Here is a 27,796-nt window from a genome sequence, read left to right as displayed (position 1 = left end):
ACAGCAGCCGAAACCTGTATCGCAGTGAGGACTCAATGTAAGTTAGACAGACTTAAGGGACTCAGCTCTCAGTCAGCCAAGTGAAAGATAACAAGGCTCTAAAGAAACTGGGAAAGATTGGGAGTCAGAGGGGAGAGGAGCTACACAGACTCTTCCGCCTCATCTGAAAGTAAATCGTCAGACTTGAGTTCATTCACATACAACACTTGTTAGAAAGCTATGAAGCTACAATAATATCTAGCTTGGAAACAACCTTAGATAATAAAAACATTGTAGATTGAGGCAGATTTAAGAGATTTGCTGATACAGGAGTCCCCGGTTATCGACGGGGTTTCCGTTCTCATTGGGGTGCTGATAAGAGAAACCCGCCATTAACAGAAAATTGCTGATTTATGGCACTTATGGCACCGAGTTCCAGTTAATGGTGCCAATAACCGGTTAAGGGCGGCTCTGTTAGGTATGTTATGACGCCATAACTATTGTTGGCACCTTATGGTGCCAATAACCAGAACTTTCGTGTTAAGGCGCCATAAATGGCCGATTTTATGGCTCTAGACAAGCGGCATAAAAACCGGATTGCCATTAATCAAGTCCGGCAATAACCAGAGACTGCCTGTAGCAGAAGAAAAAGTGTGTAAAGAACGAACAAGTGCATTTCGAAGGAGGAAAAGGAATAGGCTAGCAGCAAATATAGAAGGAGTGAAACATCACAATTTCTTAAAATAAATTGTATTTTTCCTAGTTATACAAACCTGAGGTCCTTTACTATAGGAATTACTTATGGCGTAGCCTGGACATGGCCGCTGAAATCTTTTAACAAGGTGGTTCAGTACTTAAATGCCGGTCCGGTCATTGGTAGTCCCCCCCCCCCCTGACGTAAACGTTCCAATTTGCTTTCGGCTAAGGTAGCAAATTGAGGGGTGGCATGAGGTGGGCAGTTAGTGCAAAGGACCTCAGGTTTGTATAACTAGGAAAAATACAATTTACTTTCAAAAACTGTGATTTGTTCCTACACGAAATACAAACCCTCGGTTCTTTACAATAGGAAGACTTGCTGATTGTGGATGGAATCTGAGTGATCTCCAGTGAACCGACTGGGGTTCAGCATACCTAAGATTTCCTTCTTGGTTGTAAGAGCGAAGAAGGATATCCAGCCACTAACTTCTGAGTTAGGGAACTCCAAATTAAAGTAGTCCTCTGGGTTTACTCATAAGGGGGAGTATGTGTCCCCCTTAAGGGAAAGCTAAGAACCATAAGTCGGAGATAAAGGCAAATACAAGTTATGGGTTTGTCTTATGTCTAGGTCCCTCTTCCCTGCCTTGTGAAGGGAAGAGGCAGATATTTACTTCGATCAACTAAACCAAGAAAATTAATAGGTTACTCCAAGGATTGTCACACCTGCATCAGCCGCTCGGTCCAGCATGTATTGGTCTGCATTACCCTCTACCCAAAGGAAAAGAGTAGGATGAAAGAGATGAAAGGAGAGCCAGTCACTCCACACTCATGCTCATTCTTACCATACAACAAGGAGAGATGCAATTCTGTCCAGTTAGAGGAGCTGGGTAAGCTACACAACTTGATGAGCACCCACCACCGGTCACAAGGAGATGGTGTCCAAGGACCAGTGGGTAATATCCCAAAGGTAACGAGTGGTGAATGTAGTCTGGCTTGCCCAGACCCCCTGCCTTCAAAACCTGATGAACCGACAGGTTCTTAAAGAATGCGAGGGACGAGGCAATGCCCCTGACCTCATGAGTTCTCAGATGAAGTGTACCAGTGTCGTTGTCAGCAGCAGAATACGCCTTCCTGATCATCCCACGAAGCCAGAAAGATATAGTGTTCTTGGACACTTTCTTGGAACTTCCGATGCTAATGAAGAGCCAGTCGACACTCAGGCTGGGGACGTTGAGTTCTCTTCAGGTGGCGTCATAGAGTTCTATGGGACAAACCAGCATCTCATGTGGGTCGTCATCAACAAAGTTATTCAGGGAGATGGTGAAGGACTAGAATCTGGCATCAGGGACCAATGGATTCTGAGTCTTCCCTACAAAGTTTGGGACGAAATCAAGCGAAACCGATCCCCATCCCCTAGTGACTTACATCATAAGAAAGACCATGAAGTTCACCAACTCTCTTCGCCAATGCTAGGGCAAGTACGAAGACTGTCTTGAGGGTCAGATCCCTATCTGAGGACTCTCGAAGGGGCTAGTACTGGGCATGAGTCAGGCTCTGCAACATGAGTCACGTCCCACTCAGGAGGCCTGATATCCCTGGGTGGGCAAGACCTCTAGAAGCTCCTTATGAGTATGTAATGAGATCTCAAAGGAGGATGAGATATCAATACCCTCCATCTTCAAGACTAGGACTAGTGTGGCTCTGTAGCCATTTACAGCTGATATGAAAGAAGCTGCTCCCAGCGAAGGAAGACAAGGAAATCTGCAACCTGCTGAAGAGTGGCTCCAACCGGAGAGATACCCTGTCTATGACACCAACCACAGCAGACAGCCCACTTTTCCTGGTATACAGCTGCAGAGGACTGTCTGAGGTGTCCTACCATTTCTGTCGCTGTTCGGAGAGAAAAGCCTCTTGCTCACAAGAGATGGTGGATAACCTCCAGCTGTGAAGACACAGACGACACTGCTTGGTAGTACCGTTTAACTTGTGGCTTCTGCCATGGGGGAATCTCTCTCGGTGCCTCAGAGAGAAAGAGCCAGAAGGTTGGATACCAAATGGTCTGAAGCTATTTGGGTGCCACTAAGATCATCTGAAGATTTGGAGTGATTAGTGCCCTGCCGATCACTGTTTGAATCAGGCAGAAAGTGGGAAATGCATAAACATCGAGGTTGTCCCATGGATGTTGGGTCCGGAATAACGGAGCAGAAGGTCTCTAGCTTCCTCTTGAACTGGGTGGCAATCAAGTCTACGACTGGACGCCCATATAGGTTGAACAACCTTTCTGCCACGTCTTGGTGAAAGGACCACTCAGTCCCTACCACCTAATCCTGACGGCTGAGCTTGTCTGCCACCACATTCCTCTTGTCTGGAATGTATCTGGCTGACAGCTCTAACCAACGTTTAAAACACCTTCTCACTTCATAAGCATAATCTAAGAAAGTTCCCTTGTCATCTTTTCTTAAATTTCTGAATCTTTCATTGTAGTACTCTGGGGTCATCTGGTAAACTTGTAGCACATTGTGTTTAAGACCTTAGTCTTTACAGTGATCAGCTGTTAAGGCTAGATAAGCACTTCTCCCTTTACCAGTTAAGACACTTTGTAACAAAACTGACCACTTATCTCCTGGCCATCCCATATCTGAAGGCCCTTTCTCAAAGTGATAAAAAAACTCATCTGGAGCGTCTTCAGTAAACTTAGGGATAACTTCTGTACTCTTACTACATCAAATACAGGGTCTTGATTACCTTGGTTAGGGTTAGAAGGTGTTACAGGTAATGTGGATCTAGCTGTTATCAATTCCATCTCCCTTTCATGCCTTGCAACTTCTCTTTCCTCTTTTATCCTTTCTCTTTCCTCTTCTGCTGCTTTTCCTTGTTCCTTGTTTTTCCCTTTCTATTCTCTCTCTTTCAGTCTGCATTTTTAGCTTAATCAAATTCTCTTCTGCTTCAGTATGTCTAAGCTGTAACTCTGCATCACTTTTCTCTTTCTTTTCTTTTTGCTTATTTATAAGATCAGCCTGTGCTACATTCAACAACTCTTGAGCCAATTCTAACTCATCTTCATCAGTTATTCTACCAGTCTATTAATCATTCCATAGCAATACATCTTATTTGTGCCTTTACCATACTAATAGACACATAACCACCACATGCCACTGCTAAAGCGCTCCACTGTGCCTTAGTCAGAGTGGTTTCAGATAACAATTGGATGGAAGGGGCTGCTAAAAATTCCTGAACCTTGAACTGAGCCATTTTCTCTAAGTTATCAACTACCAATCCACACCATATATGCAAAACAAAAACTATATGGTCACTCTCCTAACAAAATATATCCCTAACACCGCCAATATAGACTAGAGTGATTATGTTATCTATTTTCCCGGGTCTTTGGGCACCATTAATACTTGTGACGAAGTGCCAAGTATTTGGTTACTACAATTACCAATCATGAAATGAGTACCTCACAACAGCCAGACACCTGAACCTTCATCACAGGTAAAATATGACTGAATACTCTTAAGGCAACAGTAATCCCTTAAACAACTTACCAGTAGTGCAGAAAATCAAACAAAGTTTATTAAAACAGGTGTGAGGTAATCTTATATGTAATTAAATTAATTAAAGGGCATCACTCCTGCAACAACTTCAAAAGACTAAGTATTTTAAAACTCTGAGTACTTCTCTGGTTCTAACTCACTTCAAGTAAATTGAAGGAAAACAGCTCAATTACAACTCTATGTTTCTACCTAAACAAAATTAAATATACTGGTAAAAAAGAAAACACAAAAATTCAAATTTAGCGCGTAGGCGTCGCCAACACTGGTGGTGATGACGTCATCTCCCTCCACTCGCGGGAGAACCAGGTACAACTGCCCAGGTGAATCCAATTCTTTCTGCCGTCCGTCCACCTAAGGGGAGGAGGGTGGGGTATATCATAATTGTTCGGTAAGTATACAATAAAACTTCATTTTAATAATGAAAATTTCATTTTTATTGTAGTGTCTTACCGAACAATTATACAGCTGATTACACATTTATGGGAAGTGGATTCAGTGGACCACTAGTATTTCTAAATGGTTACATTTATTACAATACAGTAAACACTCAAGGTGTCTGTTGTACCTTACCTTGTAAGAAAGCTACAGCAGACGGTTACTGCCTCTGGTCGGTGCTCTTCTTACTATTGTAGAGGAATTGGAATTTGACCAAAGTTAGCCTCTACAGGAGTGAATCCTGTTCCGTAGTTCAAGCGAATCAAGGCTGACTGACGGAGGATAGTAACAACAAAGATTGCCCTTGCCCTGGGCTAAGACCAGAAATTCAATCATACAAAACATTTGTCACCAACACCAGATTTAAAAACATATATACCCAACCATTGTAAAATCTGACCTAACAGACTGGTGAGTATCCCAGGTACTCAGTACCCCAGCTTCCCTTGAACTCGACAACCTATTCAAGGTGAAAAGTTAGCATAGAGGTGACGACCCCTGTGCCGTTTCTCCCAACACCATGCCAGAAACCGCCACCGGACCTAACGTTTTACAATTCTCGAAAACCGTTTCTATCTCTTTGAGATAATGACTCGCAAAAAACCGAATTCGATCTCCAGAACGTGCTCTGAAGAATCGAGCTAAGATGAAATTCTTTTCTGAATGCTAAAGAAGTTGCCACTGCTCTAACCTCGTGAGCTTTTAAACTCTCAGAACGGAGAGATTGTCGTTCTCGGACTGCGAGGTGAGCTTCCCTGATAAGCTCTCTAATAAAGAACGATATAGCATTCTTAGAAAGAGGACGAGAGGGATTTTGAACCGAGGTCCAGAGCTTAGAAGATTGTCCTCTAATACCCTTAGTGGCAAACAGATACTGCTTAATAGCCCTGACTGGACATAAGAGCCTTTCTTCCTCCTCATGTCCAACCAAATCAGATAAGTTCCTTACCACAAAATTCCTCGGCCAAGGATTAGAAGGATTCTCATTTTTGGCTAGAAAGGTCAAAGATACCGAAAATACAGCATTGCCTTGAGAGAAACGACTCTTTTGTCTATAGCGTGCAATTCGCTGACACGCTTAGCAGAAGCTAGTGCAATAAGAAAAAAGTGCCTTCTTAGTCAAGTTCCTGAGTGAAGCCGACTTCAAAGGCTCAAACGGTGGCCCCATGAGGAAACTTAAGCACCACATCTAAGTTCCAAGCCACTGTATCCTGCGGGAGCTTAGTGGTTTCGAAAGACCTAATGAGGTCCGACAGATCTGAATTGGAGGAAATATCCAAACCTCAATGTCGAAAAACCGAAGAGAGCATGGCTCTATATCCTCTGATCATCGAAGGAGCCAGTTTCTTAGAGTTCCTAAGAAATAGAAGAAAATCTGCTATTTCTGTTAAAGAGGTCGCAGAAAGGTAGAGACTTTAGCACTTCTACACCACTCTCTGAAGATTCTCCACTTCCCTTGATAGAGTTTGTTAGAAGACTCTCTCCTACAACGAGCGATAGCTTCTGCAGCTCTTCTTGAAAACCCTTTTGCTCTGACAAGATTCCAGACAGTCTGAACCCTGTCAGAGCTAGAGCAGACAAGTTTTGGTGGAACCTCTTGAAGTGAGGTTGTTTGAGAAGCCACTTCTCTGGAGGAAGAAGTCTGGGGAAGTCTACTAACAACTGGAGAAGGTCCGGGAACCACTCTTTCCTGGGCCAAAAGGGAGCGATTAACGTTAGTGTTACATTGCTGTGCGACATTGAACTTGTTCAGCACCTCTCTTTTATTAGACCGAACGGAGGGAATGCATAAGCTTCCAGACCCGACCAATCAAACAGCATTGCGTCCACCGACCAAGCTAGAGGATCTGGGACTGGAGAACAAAAGAGAGGAAGACGGTTGTTCCTTGATGTCGCGAACAGGTCTATTGACGGTCGTCCCAAAGGCGCCAAAGTTTCTGACAAATCTTGTTGTCCAAAGTCCACTCCAGAGGTAACACTTGCTGTTGACGACTTAACTCGTCCGCCAGGACGTTCATCTTTCCGGAACAAATCTCGGGACTAGCTGAACCTTCGCTTCTTTTGACCACAGGAGGAGATCCTTGGCTACTTCGTATAGAGAGAAAGACTGAGTCCCCCCTGTTTCCGCACGTACGAGAGAGCCGTGGAGTTGTCGGAATGCACTGCCACTACCCGACCTTCTACTAAGCTCCGAAACTGTCTGAGCCCCAGGAAAATTGCTAAAAGTTCCTTTACATTTATGTGGAAACTTCTTCTCCTTCTCCGACCAAGCTCCTGAAGTCCGTTGATTTCCCAGCAGGGCTCCCCAACCTGTGTCCGATGCGTCGGAAAAGAACTGTAGGTTCGGGAGGATGGGTCGTAAATCTAACCCTCTTCTTCCAACCTTGCTCGAGAGAGCCACCACCTTAGGTCCTCTTTTATTTGATCTGTGACAGGAAAGGTAATCGAGTCTGGTTGTGTCTTCCTGCACCAAGAGGCTCTCAGGAAAAACTACAGAGGTCTCATGTGCAGTCTTCCCAACGTCACAAATTTCTCCACTGACATCAATTTGCCCAGGAGCCTCATCCACTGATTGGCAGAACTTACCTTTTGTCCAAGAACTCCTGAACTGTCTCCAGACAGCCTTGAACCCTCTTCGGGGACAGAAAAGCCCGAAAAAACTTGAGCATTCAGAATCATCCCCAAATAAAGGATGCTCTGAGATGGAACCAACTGGGACTTCTGTTTGTTTGACCAGAATTCCTAACTTTCTGGCAAGATCCAGAGTTGTTCCAAGGTCCTTCATGCACCGACTCTCTGATTCCGACCGGAGAAGCCAATCGTCCAGATAGAGGGAGATTCTTACTCCTAATATGTGCAGCCAGCTTCCTATCGGGGATAGAACCCTGGTGAAAACTTGAGGAGCGGTCGCTAGTCCGAAGCAAAGCGCCCGAAACTGAAACACCTTGCCTTCGAACATGAACCTCAGGTACTTCCGAGATTCGCGATGTATCGGAATATGAAAATAAGCGTCTTGCATGTCCAGAGAGACCATCCAATCCCCCTGTCTGATGGACTCCAGAACCGACCGAGTGGTCTCCATATGAAATTTTGTTTTCTGGACATGCAAGTTCAGGGCGCTCACATCCAAAACCGGCCTCCAGCCCCCTGATGACTTGGGAACTACAAAAAGGCGATTGTAAAAGCCTGGAGGAAAATCCCCTTCTATCTGTTCTAATCGCTTCTTTGAGAAACAAGCGCTTCCACTTCTGCGGCTAGCGCCAGAAATTTGTCTGAGCCCGGAGAGTATGCCTGGAATGGAATTGGCACAGGTGAGAGCGAGGGAGGTGAAACGAGAGGAATACGATAGCCGAACTTGAGTACTTGCACTACCCAGGCTTCTGCTCCTCTGTTTTCCCATTCCTCCCAAAACAGAGCCAGCCTGGCTCCCACTGGTGCATGAAGAACCGAGCTTTCATTTGGAAGGTTTGTTAACCTTGGCCAAGGCCTTAGACTGAGGTCGCAAATTCGACTTCGGCCGAAAGAAGCGCTTGGGTTTTCTCCCTCGAAAAGGCGCTTGGGCCAGAGGAGAAACCGAAGGAACAGTCTCCAAAGGAGCTTTAGGTCTCTTAGTAGACTGTGCCAGTAAATCCGAAGTAGATTTCTTATCTAGCGCAGACGAAATTGACAACACTACATCGTCTGGAAAGAGGTTATCTTTCACAAAAGGAGCAAACAAGAGAGCAGACTTCTGTTGGGAAGTAACCCTTTTAGAAGCAAAGGAGCACCAAAGTTGCCTTTTCTTAAGGGTACCAAAGGCGATGAGCGAAGCTAACTCATCACATCCATCCCTAATGGATTTGTCCGCACAGGACAGAACACCAATCCAATCCTCCGCTAACTCCTGAGAAAGAGAAGGACAGTCTTCGATCTTGGCCGCTAAAGCGCCAATAGTCCAATCAAGGAAGCTAAAGACTTCCAAAAGTTTAAATTGATTCTTTACAACGTGGTCCAACTCAGGCGCTGTAAAGAAAACTTTCGCTGCGGCGAAAGCAGATCTTCTAGAGGAGTCGATTAAACTGGAGAAGTCTCCCTGGGAGGAGGCAGAAACTCCCAGAGAAGGAGCTTCCCCAGTTACATAAAACCTATACCTCTTACGAAGCAACTTAGAGGGAGGGTAAGCAAAAAGAGCGTTCCCTAAGTCTCTTTTCATAGACATCCATTTCTCTGTCTCTTTCAACGAATGTCTAACCGCTTTAGATAGAACAAGTTTTGGGAGGAGAGGGTCTGAAGTTTTCCTCCTCATCAAAAAAGTCGAAGTTGGGGAGCGCGGAGCCGCTTTCTCAAAATAATCTGGATAAGATACCAGAAGAAACCTAAGGAGACGTGAATAACACGAAAGGTGATGTGAATCCTCCTCCTCTACCTCTTCTTCATTCTCCGATACCGCCGAAGAAGTAGACGGGACTACAACCGGATCTGAAGGCTTCGAACCACCCTTGGACTCATTCATCCAGTTGGTTAACATCTCTAACTGCTTGCGCAAAGGCGCCAGAGACGAATCAAAAACAGTTAACGTAGGCTTGGAAGAGCCTAAATGTTCAGCAGGAGGCAGAAAACTACTTGCGCCTCGCTCGGAGCCGCCGAAATTCGAGGCGAAACAGGCGCATCAGGCGTAACAGACGAGAAAGCGCCTAAAGAAACACCCTTAGAACTGCTAGCTACAGCGCTAAAACCACAATCTCTACTAGTAGATGGAGCTGAAAAAGGCACAGATTGAGGCGACGAACGAGCCGCTAACGGCCGAGGCGCAACCCTACTCTCAGGCTCCATATACCGCTTGACTGGAGGAGGCGAAGAATCGGTGCCTGAACGCCTCTTTAAGGGACGCGAAACGGGCGAATCTCGCCAAGAGCGCCGCGCGACCGGAGACGAATCGCTTGAATCATTCGAAAGGCGTCTGACCGCAACACCTTTCCAACGCTTAACCGAGCCCTGTTGAGGCGCAACAGGCTCAACAAGAGAGGCGCCTGTCTGTGGGCAAATCCCGATCGACTCCCTTGGACTTCCGGTATGTCTTCTCCCCGGTACGGGGGAGCTGGACAGTGACCTTTGTCTAGGAGACGTGTCAGGACAGACAGACGCACCCTCAACTACACTCTTACCTGAAGCCGCTTTCTCCAAAAACGTCTTAACTGAATTACCAAGTTGCAAAACTGTATTCGCTAGTACCGAAAATTTCTGATCTAACCTCGATTCCAGACTGGCAAAGGTGTCGGAAGAAACTACACGGGAAGCCGGAGAAGTGGGATTAGTAGGAGGAATAGGAGGTGTAGTTAAAGGAGACATAACAATTTGAGGAGAAACAGAAGGAACAGATGCATCGCAAGACGAAGCAGAGCTAAGTCTACTTTCCCTAAGCGCTGCTTTTCTAATTCTGTCTTTAGTTAATTTCTCCGAGTATGAACTAAAAAACTTCCATTGAGAATCAGTCCAATCACTACACTCGTTACATGTTCAATCTGCTGAACAAACCTGTCCCCTACACTTAACACATTTAGTGTGAGAATCACACTCTAACTTGGATAATCTAGTTTTACATCCTGAGATGCAAAACCTAACTCCCGACGGACTAGAATCCGACATGGCAACGCCTAAATAATAAGCAAAATAACAACAACAACCGCCAAAAAGAGTACTTCACCAATTCTGAAGATCAAATCCACAAGAAAAAAGCGAAGCAAAGTCATCCAACCGCACCGACCACCGATGTTCACCGGACGCCGGCAGGAAAAGAATTGGATTCACCTGGGCAGTTGTACCTGGTTCTCCCGCGAGTGGAGGGAGATGACGTCATCACCACCAGTGTTGGCGACGCCTACGCGCTAAATTTGAATTTAGTATCCTGCCGCTCGTGGAAATCACGGCTGTATAATTGTTCGGTAAGACACTACAATAAAAAACACATTTCAATAAGAAAAATGGATAAATGCACAGAAAATCACTTTAAAAGAAACAAACACAACATCAAAATTTGCAGTACGTGAAAAATAAAATTGTTTCACCAAACCACTGTAAACATTATTAAAGTTTCACCAACCTTTAAAGTTTATAAAAGTTGCAACTTATAAATTTTAATAACACATTACCTTGGTACCAATTTTCTGCTGCAGCTAGCTCTACACAATATTTCAAAAAAGAAAAGGTGCCGTTTCACACTTGTTCAATGTTTGTTCAGATTCCACAATAAGCAATAAGTAATACTAAATAACTCTAATACATATGAAATCTAAAATTTACGAGTAACCAATCACTAAGTATAAAATCTTTATGTTAATGTAAAAAAATCTCCCGCACAAGAGAGAGAGAGAGAGAGAGAGAGAGAGAGAGAGAGAGGAGAGAGAGAGATGAGAGAGAGAGAGAGAGAGAGAGAGAGAGAGGCTTCTGCACGCCCTTCTATGCAACACGTTGGCAAGTCTCGGAATGAGATCTTTCTTTCTCTCTTGTATGGGCGAGACATACAGGCATGATGGGTTCAAATCGTTTTGGACGCGAAGTTCAGCTAGTATTGTAAAAATTCTCTTTTAAAACCATAAGTAGAGAGAAAGTGGGATTACAATCGTAAATAACATTTATTATTACTAGATTTAAGACAATAAAAGTATTTTGATATGAAGGGAATAATCATTTATATTGAAAGCAAAACTAAATGACGTCACTTCCCAAAGATGACATATGCTTAGACAGAAGGTTCTAGAACGATCTTACGAAAAGATGATGCAATACCATAGGAACATGGTGAAATATCCACGTGACTTCTCGACAAAGATGTATATGTCCAAAACAGACTCGGGCGAGTAAGATTGACAGGATTCCAAAACAAAATAGAAACTTCGAGTTCTCCTTATCTCGAGTAATGATGACAATTTTTTGCTTTGAATGGACAATGCTAATCTCTCCTTTCACATTCTACATTATTTTAGCTTTTAAATTATGTTATGCAAAATCTGAATGTTCATTATTAGAACATACATTTCTAAGATAAATAAGGAATCTGAAAATATAGCAAACAGTTTTACATCACTTCATACAGTTAAAGAGAGGATGCTATGCATTATTTAAGTAACAATATATAAGAATATAAACAAACACTTCATCATAACAAAACATCTTATGTAAAGGAATCATCCATAGACGGAAGAAGCCATTTCCAACTGACACATAAAACATCCACCTCCAAATCCATTAACATAGTCTCTACTTCAGTCTTCTGGTACAGCAATGATTGTACATTTAGATAAGGTATATTTACAAAATCTTTTGACTGATTACAGTTACCTTCTACGGTGCAATCTTCTTGGCCATAGTTATTACATAATTTTCTCTTGTGACCAAAAGCATTGCAGTTATTACATTTAATCTTATGATCAAACCTGCAGTTTGATACTCTGTGGTTAAACTCTCCACAGTTATATCAACCAATTCTATTAACACTTCCTTGCTTTAAATTTCTTGAGCTATTTATGCTGTGGTAGTTTTCGGAGGGTCTATGTATATCGTGCTTATTATGGTAATCGGTGAGGTTTGCCCTATTTATATTTGTTGTTTCTTGATTTCGGGAATACAAAGGTGTACGCCTATACTGGTTTTTAATTGCATTATTGAAGCGACTAAATGGCAATTTTGGTATATAGGTTTCATTGCTGTTAGTATTTAGTTTCAGAAAATCACATTGTTTTTTCAGTGCAGAAAGCAGTCGCACTACCCCACTCCTATTCAAATATATCCCAGAATTTTTATTCCCTTCCTTAAAACAGTTCATCAATGTCTCCTTTGCCAAATTTGAACATTAAATTAGTCTTAATTACTGAAATCCCATTAGCATAACCCCATCCCATCAATTTTACATTGTCATCTTCAATAACAGAATTTAGATCAATATTCAAAGATGGTACAAGCTCATAAATGTTTATTAGAATATTTTTATATCTTAGTTTAGTGACTAGACAGCCCAATTTATCTAATACAATATCTACATTTTGATTTTCCATCAAGTCGTGTATTCCGCAATATATTATACACTTATCTGGTGTCCAAGAAAGTTTTTCATCTACCCAACATTTTGTCAAATCCAACGTAACCTCCAGTATCGTTCTGATAGCACAATCGTCCTCACAATCCGTCTTCTTGATATCCCTCAAACTTTCATCACCAATCAGTAGAATTTTTTCACCTGATGTATACAGCACATTCAATCTTCTCTCCTCTCTCTCCCGAACTTGCTCTTCCATTGAAGAAATACGATCATCCAGTTATGTGAGCTGATTTTATTGCAGTGTTCAATTCTTCTATTTCCAGGTCTTTCTTATTCATGAGCTCTCTTATTTTTTCTACCTCTAATTGGACATTTTCAAGCCAGTCCATTTCTTGGTCTTTGCTGGGTACTCTCCTTGGATGTAGAATATTGATGCCCCATTACCATATCTACTAGTTTATCTTTTGTTACTCACAATTTCGAAAATCCTAGATGTCAGCAATGTTTCTGTAGTTCTGCTTCATTGAATTTTTTAAAAAGGTAGTCCCAAGTGGGGTTTTCAAGCGATGGTTCAATTACCCTGAGCTCCTCAATCACCTGATCCAAATTTGCTGACGTAGCCATGATGGTTCTCACTGCGCATGCGCAAACCAGAGAAAATCTGAACAAAGGGGCCCTTAGGCAATTCACAGTCTTTATCAGAGCAAATAAAAGCACTGTCAGTGATTAAAATTCAACTATTACGCAGTCACACTCAGCACTATAACTTCAAATGCATGTTGCAAAGCTTCAAAAGTCAATTTGCAAGCAGAAAGGAGGCAAAAAAGAGACCAAAACTGAGGAGCTCAAGAGTGGGAGAGGGGGGGAAGTAAGATAGAACAAAGAGAATATGAACAGAAGTATAGTAGAAACAGTCAAAGTCGTTGCAACAAGGGACCAATACTGTAAATATCCTTAAGTAATACCTACATTACCCCGCATGAGGTGCATCGATGGCACTACACGCCTACGGGGTTTCTTCAGCATGAATTCTCTCAAGTATGCCTTCTCATATGATATGTAAGAGCTTCTTTCCTGGGAAATGCTTTCCCACATTCCTCGCACATGAATGGTTTCTCTCCTGTATGTATTCTCATATGATATGTAAGAGATTGCTTTTGGGGAAATGCTTTCCCACACTGCCTGCACATGAATGGCTTCTCTCCTGTATGCAGTCTCTTATGATATGTAAGTGCTGGCTTACTGGAAAATGCTTTCCCACATTCACTGCACATGAATGGCTTCTCTCCCAGTATGCAGTCTCTTATGAACAGTAAGAGCATGTTTCCCGGAAAATGCTTTCCCACATTCCTTGCATGTAAATGACTTGTCTCCTGTATGCATTCTCATATGAAGTGTAAGTACAGGTTTCCTGGAAAATGATTTCCCACACTCCCTGCACATGAATGGCTTCTCTCCTGTATGCATTCTCATATGATATGTAAGAGATTGCTTACTTGAAAATGCTTTCCCACATTCCATACACTCGAATGGCTTCTCTCCAGTATGTATTCTCATATGAACTGTAAGATCTGGTTTCCTGGGAAATGCTTTCCCACATTCATTGCACATAAATGGCTTCTCTCCTATATGCATTCTCACATGATATGTAAGAGCTTGTTTGCTGGAAAATGCTTTCCCACATTCGTTGCACATGAATGGCTTCTCTCCCATATGTATTTTAATATGATGTGTAAGAGTATCTTTTCTGGAAAATGTTTTCTCACATTCATTGCACATGAATATTTTCTCTCTGGTAGGATTTGTGATATGACCTGTAACATTAATTTTCTTATGAAATGCTATCTCACAGTCAGTGGATCTGAAAGCCTTCTCTCCGTTATGACAATTCCTTCTTTCTTGTTTTACTTCGTTTTTGCAAATTAGTGGATCTTTTTCATTCACTACTGAATTCAATTCATATGAATATTCATCATCTTTATTAGGCTCACTGTATTCCTCTGGCTCTATTTTGATGTCCATCAATGGATCCAGAGACAAAAAGTCACCATCACTGGTTTCCCTAAAGGCAGCCATGTTGCTATTTTCTTGACTTATGGAAGGTAGTGATAATGCACCTTCAGCTTCAATTTTCAAATGTAATTCTAAAGTATGTTCTGGATTCATTTTAAGCCTTTTGTCCTGTCCTGTTTTATAATGACAACGTTTTCAACTGATAACTCTTAACACAAAATTGTTTACAAATGATTACACAGTAAAATATGTTATAACTTATGTAAAATATCTTAAAATAATCTTAAAGGACTACAACCAGATTTCACTGCTGATGTATGAATCTAATATTCAGGACAGATTTAACTTGTAATTTCTAAAGGACTATAGTAATTCACTGTTGTCTCTTACACTTTAAGAGCTGCTATTGGTAATGTTCCATGTAGTACCATTAAACAACATGCATTCCAAATATCCTGATGCTGCTCAAAACTGCCGAAGAAAGGTTCTTCTGAGGGAGAATCTGAAATCAAAGAATGCAACAATTAGTTAGGAAACACAATGCCAGAACTGAAGCAAAATTAATTTAATTCAGGTTTCTATAAAGGTCTCAGGCCAATTAACAAGGTGTACATTTGACATTATTATCCAAACATTAACTCAATCTAACCAAATGTTGCCTAGATACAGCATCAAAACATTCCTGAGGCAACTATGCTACAACAGACTAACAGTTAATACCCCCACTCTCCCACATCTATAAACCTTCTCAGCTTAATATTACAGTATTATTTATGAATATAGCCTTATCAACAAATCAAAGGCCAAGGATAGAAAATGCAAGAGACAAGCATAAGAATTTTGTGGAATAACAGCAGGAGGAGTACTGTACACGGTAAATGCTTAATTATATGATCCAGTTAGACATAGAAAATAAGAAGAAAAAACAATAAGGGCGAATTGAGTAGTATTTTCAACAGGTATGCAAGTTTTCAAATTAGTTTCACTGATTGTTACTGCAAATACAATACATGAGTAGTTATTAAGACCAGCAATGCTGATGACAGTCTTGGAAGGTACGTGGTGCTACATTTCCTCAAATACGTATGACAAATTTCTTTCAGAGCCATACGAACCAGAGCTTTTTATGAAGGAATATCTTTCAGTGCAAGTTGGAAATGTTGTTAACTGGTGGTTAAGAAGAGTGAATAAGGGAATTCCCCTCACTCACATGCCATCACCAAGCACTCCTTTTAGACTGACGAACAAAGAGGGGTGGTTGAGATGGGAGATATCATATAAGGTTTTGGTTTGTATACCTATAAAAATTTCATATTACAGACTTTCCTTGATTACTGTTTCTGCATATGCACTGTTTGCGACTTGGCAATATATTTACATTTAACTCCAACCTATCAAAATCTACATGAATGTATACATACATAAATAAAAATGAATACAGTAAAAACCCTTTTGGTTTTCCATCCTGCAAGGGTGGAAAAAATGATATTGTTATGATACAATAAAGTTTGTTCATACTTACCTGGCAGATATATATATAGCTGTATTTTCTGAAGTCCGACAGAATTTTAAAAACTTCCGACACACGCAGTGGTCGGCCAGGTGGTTAGTACCCATTCCCGCCGCTGGGAGGCGGGTATCAGGAACCATTCCCATTTTCTATTCATAATTTTTATTTCCACTGTCCCCTGAGGGGAGGTGGGTGGGTACTTGATTATATATATCTGCCAGGTAAGTATGAACAAACTTTATTGTATCATAACAATATCATTTTGTTCATGAAACTTACCTGTCAGATATATATATAGCTGAATCCCACCTTTGGAGGTGGGAAGGGACAGAATAGAAGGATTTTGGGAAACAAATGCATGCAGATGATTTACATCTTGGTTCCACCTGTTAGCATAGCTGGCTTCGTGGTTACTGCCACGTAAGTCTGCTTGTGCTACTAGAGTTTGCCAGCGAGGTAGAGACCTATATAGCTGGTGCACTCCAGATGATCTGTCAACAGGGGCGAGACCACGACGTGACTAGACCATATTGACCATACCATGAGGGCTAAGAAGTAAAATAAATATATATATATATAAATATATATATCACCACCTGACCAACCTAGCCAAAGTTAAGGTGTGTTAACTAAGGCTTAAGAGTTAAGAAGTCGCCGTTGTCGGCGACTCAACAACTAAATTAAGAGCTCTTCCTAAACCATTTTCTACAGGATAGGAATGAGTGGTACTTCTTGCCCCCAAGATTGTGTCTGCAGACACGTATGGCCCTAGCGAGCAGCAGATCTCATATGCCATCTTCACATCTCGCAGGGAGTGTGAAGTGAACACAGAGTTGCTTCGCTAAAACATGGTACTCAGGATGTTGCTGAGTGCCATGCTCTGTTGAAATGCTTCCGAGGCGCCCTCACCTCGTGAGCATTCAGATAAAAAGATTTCAAATCTTTGTGCAAACAATGAAGGAGCATTTTTGAAAGAAACTCCTTAACACTAAAGCCAGGCTGTTCTTCGATATGGGCAAGTCTGGTCTTTTTCGGAACACTGCAGATTGCCCGAATGACTTCGACTTTCTTGAGTTTTATGTAGATAAAACTTGAGAGACCCGACAGGGCACAGGACTCTCTCTGGCTCCTGCCCACTAACTTGTACCATCCTTGCTTCCAAGCTCCTGGCCCAAGGACAAAACGGGTTTACCATTCTTAGGCCACAACGGAAGGGTTAGAGAGCACACCGCCTTGTGTTCTCTAAAGCCAAAACTTGTGACGATGGCTTAAAATCTCACTAACCCTCTTTGTCGTATCTAGGGTGGTTAGAAGAAGGCCTTCCTGATCACATGCAAGAAGTTAACAGGTAGGAGAGGTTCGAATGCTTTGACATCAAGAACTTCAGACTACGTCTAAGTTCCATATTGAAAGCTTCGATCTGGACATGCACAGTCAGTCCGTCTGTACTAAAGTCAGGTGACCGACCAGTTGACCAGTCAGACGAATCAAGGACAGCAAGGCTGTACCCTGAAGACCATAAGGCACTATTCTTCGCTGAAGGATGAGTGTCTGGACTGCCTGGGCGATTCAATCTAAGCAAACCTTGGGGGTGTATCAAAACGCAACCCAACGTCGTCAGCGAATCAACTCCTGACTTCGAGCTTCTGGTGCCAGGAGAAAGGAGCGAGGAGCAAAAAGGCGATTCAGTCCCGAAGGAAGAATGCCTGGACAGTCCAACCTGGTCTCATGTTACACGATCATCGGGGGTGTATAAACGCAACCGACTTCGTCAACAAGAAACTCAGGGCTACTATATGTCGCCCTGATCTCGCACGAGTGTCTGACTCCGAGAAAACAGGTGAGACAAAAAGTAGATGATGAGCGAGGTTCGAGATTCCACAGAACTCAAAGATCGTGAAGGGCTTTGTTGTTTGACAGACGCAAATCTCTGAGCCAAAGGGCCTGTCAAACAACATATTTGCGTATTCCTTTAATAGTTGTGACTGCCAGCTTATCCCATTCTTCAGACGGAAATGGAAGACGGTAATCTTATTCCTGTCAACATCTCGATAGCCTGAACGTAGTCAGACTCAGAGCGGAGAGGTTATAGGTACCTTTCGAGTTAGAGTAGACCGACTCTCTCGGAAAAGGTCCTTGGAAAGTGAACTAGGAAGTATGTGACCTCTGTGAATCCAGGATCCTGAAGCCAACATGGGGCGATCAGCGTCATTGTCGCTCCCTGTGACGTCATAAATCCTCTTATTACATTTCCTAAGCGATTGAAAAAAGGGGAAAAAGAGACTAAATATCCATCCCGTTCAATATCATAGGATGGCGTTTAATGGTACCGATCCCGGATCGAGAATAAGGGAGCAGAAAAGAAGAAGCCTCTTCGTCCTCAACATATCGAAGAGAAGAATGAAAGGGCGTCCCTAAAGTCTCCACAACTCTCAACTTACTTCTAAAGAAAGATTCCACTCGGAAGTCAATAGTTGCTGCCGTCGATCTAGAAGATTCGTACGGACTTTTGCAATCCTGTAACGAACCTCTAGAGGATCGTTACATTCTACGCCTGTTGTTATAATAGGCTTTCTCGTAAACTCGAACAGGGACCGAGAGAAGATACTTCTTAAGATATGAGAGAGCTGAAATGGAATATCAGAGTTGATCTGGACCACTGGTTCCCAAAACTCGTTTACGAGGACTGGAGGGACTACCGAATCGCTTTTACTTCTTTCAGATTAAGATCCAGGACATCTGAAACCCTATCCAGATGTCCGGCACCTTCTTCTATCACCTCAGGTGATAAACGCACTGAGAGATGTTCAGAATCATTCCTAGATCTTGAATAATATTTCAGTTTCCCGGTAGGAAAAAACTGTGGTCTGAATTGCAGTCTATTCGGGGAAACAAACTTCTTCAGGAAGGAAATGGTCCCCAGCAAGCTCATCCATTCCCTCCCCGAGTATGCTTACTTCCCTAATAAGGCTGCGCTTTGCCTAAGCAGGAGAGCATATAAAAGTGCAATGTTGCGGTAGACTCGTAGTTCTATACCGTGCGGTAACGAGCACCGAAAGGATTAAGAGATAACTCTGTTGAACATAGTAAGGCAAAACGATGCAACGTTTATTCATTCACGTAAGAAATCCCCTCAATCTTAGGCTAAAGTCCGTGATTGTAGGGCAGAGATACAGTTAGTCAGTCAATCCCGCAGGAGAGACGTAACCGCCAGCACGAGATACGGTTAGTTCAGTCAATCCCGCAGGAGAGAGAGACGTAACCTACCGCGCATGACAGCGCCCGATCTGTTACTGGCTCGGTTGGACTGGAGGACAGACACAGCGTGACAGCAGCAGCCAGCAGCTTACGAACGTCGTCTCTTAACTTTATGTCTGGGTTGCCAGCTACCCTATTCTACGAAGAAATAGGTCCGTTATTTTTTTTTTTTTTTTTTTTTTTTTTTTTTTTTGAGCAGAAAGACTCTCAAGCTGGTATATTTAAGCGAAACAGAAAACGCTAAATATATAGATGCGTTTGTGTCGTCAGAACACTACCATACAACGGTAAAAGATAAATCGGAAACTCCTGGAAGGCTGCAGGGAGTAACGGATTTAAATGTCCCCCTTAAAAAAAAGACCAATAGACCCTCTCGGTTGCCATCCGAAGAGGTAACTACAGCAAGCGTATATGACTTGAACCAACCAGAAGTAAAATAACGCAAGGCAAAATATGAAATTATATCACAATAAAGTTTGTTCATACTTACCTGGCAGACATATATATAGCTGAATTCGGAAATACAGCTACATACATATCTGACAGGCAAGTTTCATGAACAAAACTTAAGAGAATCGAAGCAGTCAGCTCAAGCTTCTTATGTTACTGGACATAAGCGTTCATTGACGTAGTCTACAAGTCTATTTCTTGTACGAGTCTGCGAATGACGAATGAGAGCTCTTCCGAATCTTGTCAATAAGAGCTTATTCGCTTACTACGCAATATCAAGTTAATGAGATGTTTGTCAATGAGAACTAACCCATTTACTGGACAAAGAGATATTTTGTCAATGAGGGGATACCCACTTACTTGACAAAACGAAAGTATATTGTCAATGGGGGAAAGTCACTGAATTGACAAAACGTAATCCAGGGAGTCAAGCATTTAATTTTTCCGATTCCCAGTCTCAAACGAGGAAGGGGCAAGAATCCTGTTAAGAGACTGGGCTTACGGCAGGTAGAACGACGATGTTCAATTCGGCAGCGTAGTCCCCGACTAGAAACTAACAAAATTCTATCATCTGAAAAACCCTTTCAGATGGGCTAAAAATCTTGCAAAATTATCCTGGGAAGAGGAAGAAACTCTCCAACCAGCTTCCTCTCCCGTATCACAACTAATGCCTGCTAAGCTTAAAATTTATTGGCAGTATGGCAAAGGAAGTCCTGTCTTGCTCTTCCTGAAGAGCGTCCTTTTGTTTTATGAGTGCCTTTGCAAGAATCCCACTGAACGTTGCCGAGAGTCCTGACGTGCAGGACATCGAGCCTTACATAACCCGTAACTGCCTTATCGCAAAGTCTTGACTGCGGTAGTGGCAACTTAAATTTATTGGCAGAATGTCAAAGGTTGCGGTAGAGCAAATGAGATCTTCCCTTGAGCTTTCCTTAACTCCATCCACCTATGCGAAAAGCAATATTAATTGATATTAATTGACAGAGACCTCTTGAATTCACGAAACCCGATGTCTTGCTGGGTTTCGAAGAAGTTGTCTGTTCACTTTAACTTCCTCCGAAGCACTGCCTACTTCACATTCTTTGCAGGTGAGGTAGAAGGTATCACCGGAGGTAGAGGTAAACATTCTTTAGGCCCATATCTGAAACAAGAGCTTGAAGAGTTCAACAGAAACGTTCAGCCAGGCGACACACCTGGCGTGCGCTGGTGCACGCTCGGCGTCCACTGGCGCGCGCTCGGCGTCCACTGGAGCGCGCTCGGCGTCCACTGGAGCGCGCTCGGCGTCCACTGGCGCGCACTTGGCGTCCACTGGCGCGCACTTGGCGTGCACCCGCGCGCGCCTGGAGTCCATCCGAGCGTCCCGGGCGTCCGCTCTCAAAAGCTTCCTACTACTATGACTTCTCTTACGTATTTCTCGGTGGAAAGACGGACACGGAGTTCAGGCGACGTTCGCCTTCTTACTTCTCACTGAAACGCATAACGAGAGAGAGAGAGAGGACGTGAAGCGTCCTCTTCTATAAAGCTTCTATTTAGAGGGCGCGAGTCCTTCCGAAAGCTCCAACCCCTGCATGGAGGACGCTTCGGAGGACTAAAACGAGAAGCAATCTTTCAGGATTCGTGCACGCGCACTTGCACTTTAGGCAGTGCCTGGGGATTTCATCAGAAACTGCCGAAGGCACGCCAGATCGGTGGGGTTCCTTGTAACCCTCCTTAGGCTTTCGACATGCTCCCTCCCCGGGTCCTGGGAGTCAAGCAGAGGTCCCGGCCTAGAGGCGAAAACGAGGCCGATCTGACGCACCCTCCACTACACAAGGGGTATCACTGCACTTCTGCACTTCACTTTTACTCTCTAAAGCAAGCACTTTCGATTCTAAGATACGAATCGAAAGAGTATCAGAGAAAGGGCAATTCCTCTACAGACACTGCTTAGGGCCCGAAGGCAACACTGCAGGGTTAGGAGTAACAATTACAGAAGTAGCACTTCACAGCAATGAAGGAGAGCGAGCACCTCTCGTAGACATATTCATAGCCCGTAGGCCATACTACAGGGTTAGGCAAAATAAAGTCTACAGGAAGGTTAGCAGGTTCACTACCCTGACTTTTGTTACTGATTAATTGCGTACATACGAATCATACGTCTTCCTTACGGAATTAGACATGTTTACTGATTAATTGCGTACATACGAATCATACGTCTTCCTTACGGAATAGACAAAGTCTCACACTCCTTACATGACAAATCTCAACAAAGAAGCAAGACCCATACCCCTCGTACATACCAAGTGCGGATCTACCGAAGCTTTCGGTAGCCACACCCTATCTTTGCAGACAACCCCGTCTGAAACTAGCCTAACTAGATTCAGATATTTTATGCAAAAATGAATCAAATTCAAATCAATTTAAGATAGCGTATGCCTAGCCACAAATCCAAGTAAATAAATCAAAAGACAATTAGGATACTTAGCGGCAATGAAGTTTCCAAAATCCTAAGACGGAGGTACTGAAAACAGGTGTTTTCAGCACCAGCGACAGAAAAATTATGAATAGAAAATGGGAATGGTTCCTGATACCCGCCTCCCAGCGGCGGGAATGGGTACTAACCACCTGGCCGACCACTGCGTGTGTCGGAAGTTTTTAAAATTCTGTCGGACTTCAGAAAATACAGCTATATATATATCTGACAGGTAAGTTTCATGAACAAACCACAAATTTCTGAAGTACTTTGTATTTTTCCTAACATACAAACCTAAAGGTTTTTACATATGGATATATGTACTTGCAGTGAAAGCTAGGAAAATGGCTGTTCAACCCCCATCCTTATGCATTCACTTCAACCTTTCAGCTCAGGCAGCAGAATGTGGGGTGGCTTGAGGTGGGCAATTTATATAAAGACCTTCAATTTGTATGTTCAGAAAAAAACTATTACTTAAAATATCTACAGTTTGTTTCTAAACAAATAAAACCTTCAGTATTTACATATGGAGACTTACTTCTTGGTGGAAGGATTCTGAGTAAATCTCTGAACTGACTGGTACTTCCATTCACCTGGACCTCCTTCCTGGTCATGTAGAGCAAAGGAGGAGTCTCATGCCTCTGATCTGTTGAGCATATGTAATGTTCAACTGCCAGATTTCTGGACCTTTTCAATGAGTGGGCATGTATAGCATCATTGATTCAACAAGGGTTTGGATGAACCCACAGCATCAGAGACAATAAAAAGCTAATCAAACCAATGTGTTTTGTGCTATACTCAGTTCCTCTATCCCTTTGCTAGTGAGAGGGGATGGAATTACATCTATTGATCTACATATTTATAGATTATAAACAGGGTACAGTACTCAGTTATGTAGCTCACCTGCACTGCACACCTGTCCAGCATGTGACGGTTCACCAAACTTCCCTCTGCCCTACTGGCGAGGAAGGGTATAAAATGAGAAAGGGAGGAGGCCAGTCACTCATTCACAAATTCGTCTAGGGAGGGGATTGAAAAGAACTTGAATTCTGTGAAAATTCGAGTGTGACAGATCCTCATCCCCTCAAGTGTTTACCCCTCTCGTGATCTGATGACAGGTACCGCATCGATAATTTTTTTTCCGTAATTGCACAGATGACGTGCCGGGCACGTCATATATAACTTATTTTCGGGAAAAATTCACGAAAAAAAAACATGTCAATCATAGAAAACGTAGTTGACGCCATTGGGGCGACAGATGATGAATCTCGAAGAAAACGCAAACCTGACGCTCCTAGCTTACTTAGCTACGATACAAAACGTCAACATAAGTAGGTTGGAAAATCTTAAAATTGCACTCCGTAAAAAATTTGCATTTTTTAATCAATTACAGCTCATCAGCAAACACATTTAGAGCAAAATTATTGCTTTCACGTGAAAGATAAACATTTCTACACAATGTAGGTATAAAATAAACTCCCCAAACCCAAATATTATATTTTTCATGATTATTTCCAAAAAATATCTATGATTTTTCTTAAGAATTTTATGTTCATTACATTGTTTTTATTATTTCTAAGCCTCGTAAAGATGTTCTGATTGCTTTAGGAAATAATTCAATCATTTGTTGACATAATAACACTAACCAGAAGCATATATCAGTTATAGTTCAGAGGTACTGAATTTTACCAAAAAACGTTTCCATGCCAGTGTTCATTTTGGCCCGGGGGAAAAGTCATGTACCTTACATTCTTATATTTTCCGCCTGTGTGCAAGAGGGTTAACATCAATGGAAAGTCCATGAAGGGCCCCAACTCTCTTTGCTGATTCCAGCCAAGCAAGAATGCAGTCTTGAAGGTCAGATCCCTGCCAGACTGCTCTCATAAAGGCTAGGATCACAAGTCCGGCTCTGTGAGATGAGTCACATCCCACTCAGGGGGACTGAATTTCCCTGGGAGGGCATGACTGTTCTAACCTTCTCAACAGCATGGAGATCTCCTACAAGGAAGAGAGATCGACACCCTTCAAAAAAAGTAGTTCAAGGGCAGCTCTTTAGCCCCTAGTAGCCGAGACGCATAAAAACTTCTCTCAGTGAAGAAAGGCAAGAATGTCTGCTACCTGCTGAAGAGGAGCTCCAACCGGAAAGGCACCCCATCGACGACACCAGCCACAGAAGACAGTCCATTTCCCTGGTACAAAGCCACTGAGGATTTACAAAGATATCCAGAAATCTTGGTTGCTGTGTGACAAGGAAAAACCTCTTGCTCGCAAGAGACGCTGGATAGTCTTCAGGCGTGAAGTGGCAGTTCTCTCTCAGTCTGGTGATACCTCTCTAAGAGCAGCTGGCACAGCAGGTTGTGCCAAGAGGGAATCTCTCTTGGCACCTAGGAAAGTAAAGCTAGCAGGTCCAGATACTACTCAGCATATGGCCACTTGAGAGTCACCAGGGTCATCCTGAGATTTAGGGTGATCATGACCCAATGAATCAGATAAAATGGAGGAAAATTGTAAGTCTGGGTGATTGTCCCATGGTTGTTGGAAAGCATTTTCAGTTGCTGCCTGTGGGTCTAGCACAACAGAACAGAACACCAGGAGCTTTCTGTTGTGCCAGATTGCAAAGAGGTCTATAGCTGGTAAGCCCAATAGACTGAACAATATTTCTGCAATGTCTTGGGTGTTGGGACCACTCTGTCCCTATCTCCTGACCCTAGCGACAGAGCTTGTCTGTCACTGTGTTCCAATTCCCCAAGATTTACCTGGCTGAAAGCTCAACTGAATGCATTACCACCCACTTGTGAACCTGCACCACCAACATGTGGAGCTGAAGGGACGGCAATTTCCCTGCTTTTTTAACTACAGGCAGTCCCCGGGTTACGACGGGGGTTCTGTTCTTGAGACGTGTCGTAAGCCGAAAATCGTCATAAGCTGGAGCATTGTCAAAAATCCTAAGAAAACCTTACTTTTAATGCTTTAGGTGCATTCAAAACTATGTAAACTGCATTCTTATTGCATTTTTCATCAAAAAACCTTTATATATTGATTATTTTGCATTTTTGGTGTCATATTTCATCTGCCAGATCAGCATTTGTAGGCGTCGTAACTCTGGAACATGCGTCGTAACCCTGGAACATGCATCGTAACCCTGGAAATAATTTCTGATGAATATAATTGAAAAGCGTCGTAACCTCGGAACGTCGTAAGCCGAGACCGTCGTAACCCGGGGACTGCCTATGACAATTTGCGGGGCACTTTTTCAGGAGAATCAAGAGGCACTACCTCAGGCAATTTGGGAGGCACTACTTCAGGGGTTTTAGAAGGCTTTGGAGGGTCCTTCTTTGTGTGTGTGATGAACATGGTTATTGGCAGCTGCTGTCGTTGCTTCAAGGCGGTGAGGGCTTCATTATAGGGCTCCAATGCCATATCAAGAATGTTGGAAAACTTTAAGGAGCGTTCCATGTAAGAATCCCACGTTGAAACAAAGTCATGAACATCATTTACCACTCTCCTAAGTTGGGTCAGGCATTTAAAAGTCAGGCCCTCCTGCTGCTGCTTCTACTCCTCTCCTGAACTGGAGTATCTTCCTCGCTGGCAGACTTCGTCAGGTTTTCCAAATCCTCGCCTGTCAGGGGGTCAAAGTGGGCATCAATGAGGCTGCTCACTTTATCCTCAGTGATATCGCCAAAGCCTTCACCACCAAGAATTTTCTCCAACTGGACTGTCTTATTAATGGTTGAATGCGGGATTTACTCAGGAGAGAAGCCTGTATAATTATGGACACAGTCTGGCCACAACTTACTCCAGCATGCATTCAGGGTCTCCTTCTTCACGCCCTTCAGCGACCAGTCGATGACAGACAAAAAGGTAGCTATTGTGAATTTATGTCAATAGGCTTTCAGCATAAATTCACTGTCACGGTCCATTGCATCAACAAGGTGCTGGAGGATGATGCTCTGATCCATAGGCTGGAGGAGAGAGGTGGTGTTGGGAGGGAGGAACTCGAGCTGGACTCCCTTGTAATAAAGATCGAGAGGGTGGTCACCAGCATTGTTCATTATTAGCAATACCTGAACTCCATGTCCAAATCGGCTAAGTATTGCCTAACTTGAGGAATGAAGCTTTGATGGCACCAGTGCTCCGTAAGGACTTTGGTGATCCAGGCCTTGGGATTGTGCATCCAGAACACAGGCAGCAATGCCTTGTTCTTATTCTTGAGTGCCCTTGGATTTGCAGTCTTGTAAATGAGGCTTGGTTTCAGCATAAAGCCACCCCGCACATCAGGAGGGTGACCCTGACCTTTTGTTCCTTGAATCCGGAGGCTTTAGCTTTGTCCATTATTAAATATGTCTGGGATGGTGTCTTTTTCCAGAACAGGCTAGTTTTGTCTATATTGAAGACCTGTTCTGGGCGGTATTCTTTCTCCTGAAGAATCTTCTTGAAGGTCTCGGGATATTTCACAGTTGCCCCTTTGTCAGCAGATGCTGCTTCCCCATTAGGAAAATAGACTTTAGGTGGAACTTCTCTGGAACTGGTGGAACCATCCTTTACTCGCCTGAAAACCTTGGGAAGCTGAGGACAGTCCCGGTTGTGGCTCTTCTTCCTCTTCAGGAGCTGGTTCATCACAGCCCAAGAATTTCAATTCCCCTTCTTCTTCACCTTACTATGCCTCTAGATCGCCACCTTCCTCTTCCTTTATGTTACCACCTTCTGCAGCAGTTAATAGCTGCTGGTAGAGCTGTCACGCTTCCTCACGTATGATGTTAGAGTCAGGGGAACATTCTTCTTGCGGCAAGATCCTGTATGTGAGTGTAGATTCCATTTTCACGATAGTTTTATCTCTAACTGTCGACACTGCTTTTGCTGTACCAAAGTATGTCATGCTTACACTTTATCTGATTACACTCTCCTTCACATTGAAATAGCAACCAGCCGTGGCAAAACTTTTGCCCTTCTTCGACATATCGAGAACTTTCACCTTCTCGTTGAGCTTCAAGATGGTTTTCTTTCTTTTAGGTTCTTTGCTAGAAGCCTTAGAAGGAGCAGGGCACTTTTTAGGAGCCATTTCAGCATGATTCACACGGATATTTGCTGATACATTAAACACAACTTCGCAATCACGTTTGCGTATATCAGTAACTCTCTATGCAGTGAGGCTGATGAAGGAGAGGTGCAATACCCACATTTCCATCTTCGTGAGATGGGTCTTGCGTTTCAACCAATCAATACCAAATGTACAGCCAATGAACGACAAGGAAAATGAATGCTGCTCCTGCATTGGCTGCTCTGCAGACGACAGCCAATAGCGTGTTGAGTATCATTTCCTCTGGGTACTGCTCTAAGAAGGCGTCACAAGAGTTGTTTATCTGCGGAAAGTTGACTTGGGTGAAGCATCTTTTAACAAAAAATAATTATGTTATTGAAACTTTGCTGTGTTT

General features: G+C 43.0%; 1 pseudogene; it reads right to left on the bottom strand.

The window, feature by feature from the left end:
• Positions 1-11,073: 11,073 nt before the first annotated feature.
• The window catches only part of LOC135204663 (gastrula zinc finger protein xLCGF3.1-like), a 55,618-nt pseudogene continuing 38,895 nt past the window's right edge, over positions 11,074-27,796 (bottom strand).

The sequence above is a fragment of the Macrobrachium nipponense genome, chromosome 47 (genome assembly GCF_015104395.2).
Source record: "Macrobrachium nipponense isolate FS-2020 chromosome 47, ASM1510439v2, whole genome shotgun sequence".
Lineage (NCBI taxonomy): Eukaryota > Metazoa > Arthropoda > Malacostraca > Decapoda > Palaemonidae > Macrobrachium > Macrobrachium nipponense.
The sequence above is the reverse complement of the archived record's forward strand: the minus strand, read 5'-3'. Positions and strand labels throughout refer to the sequence as shown.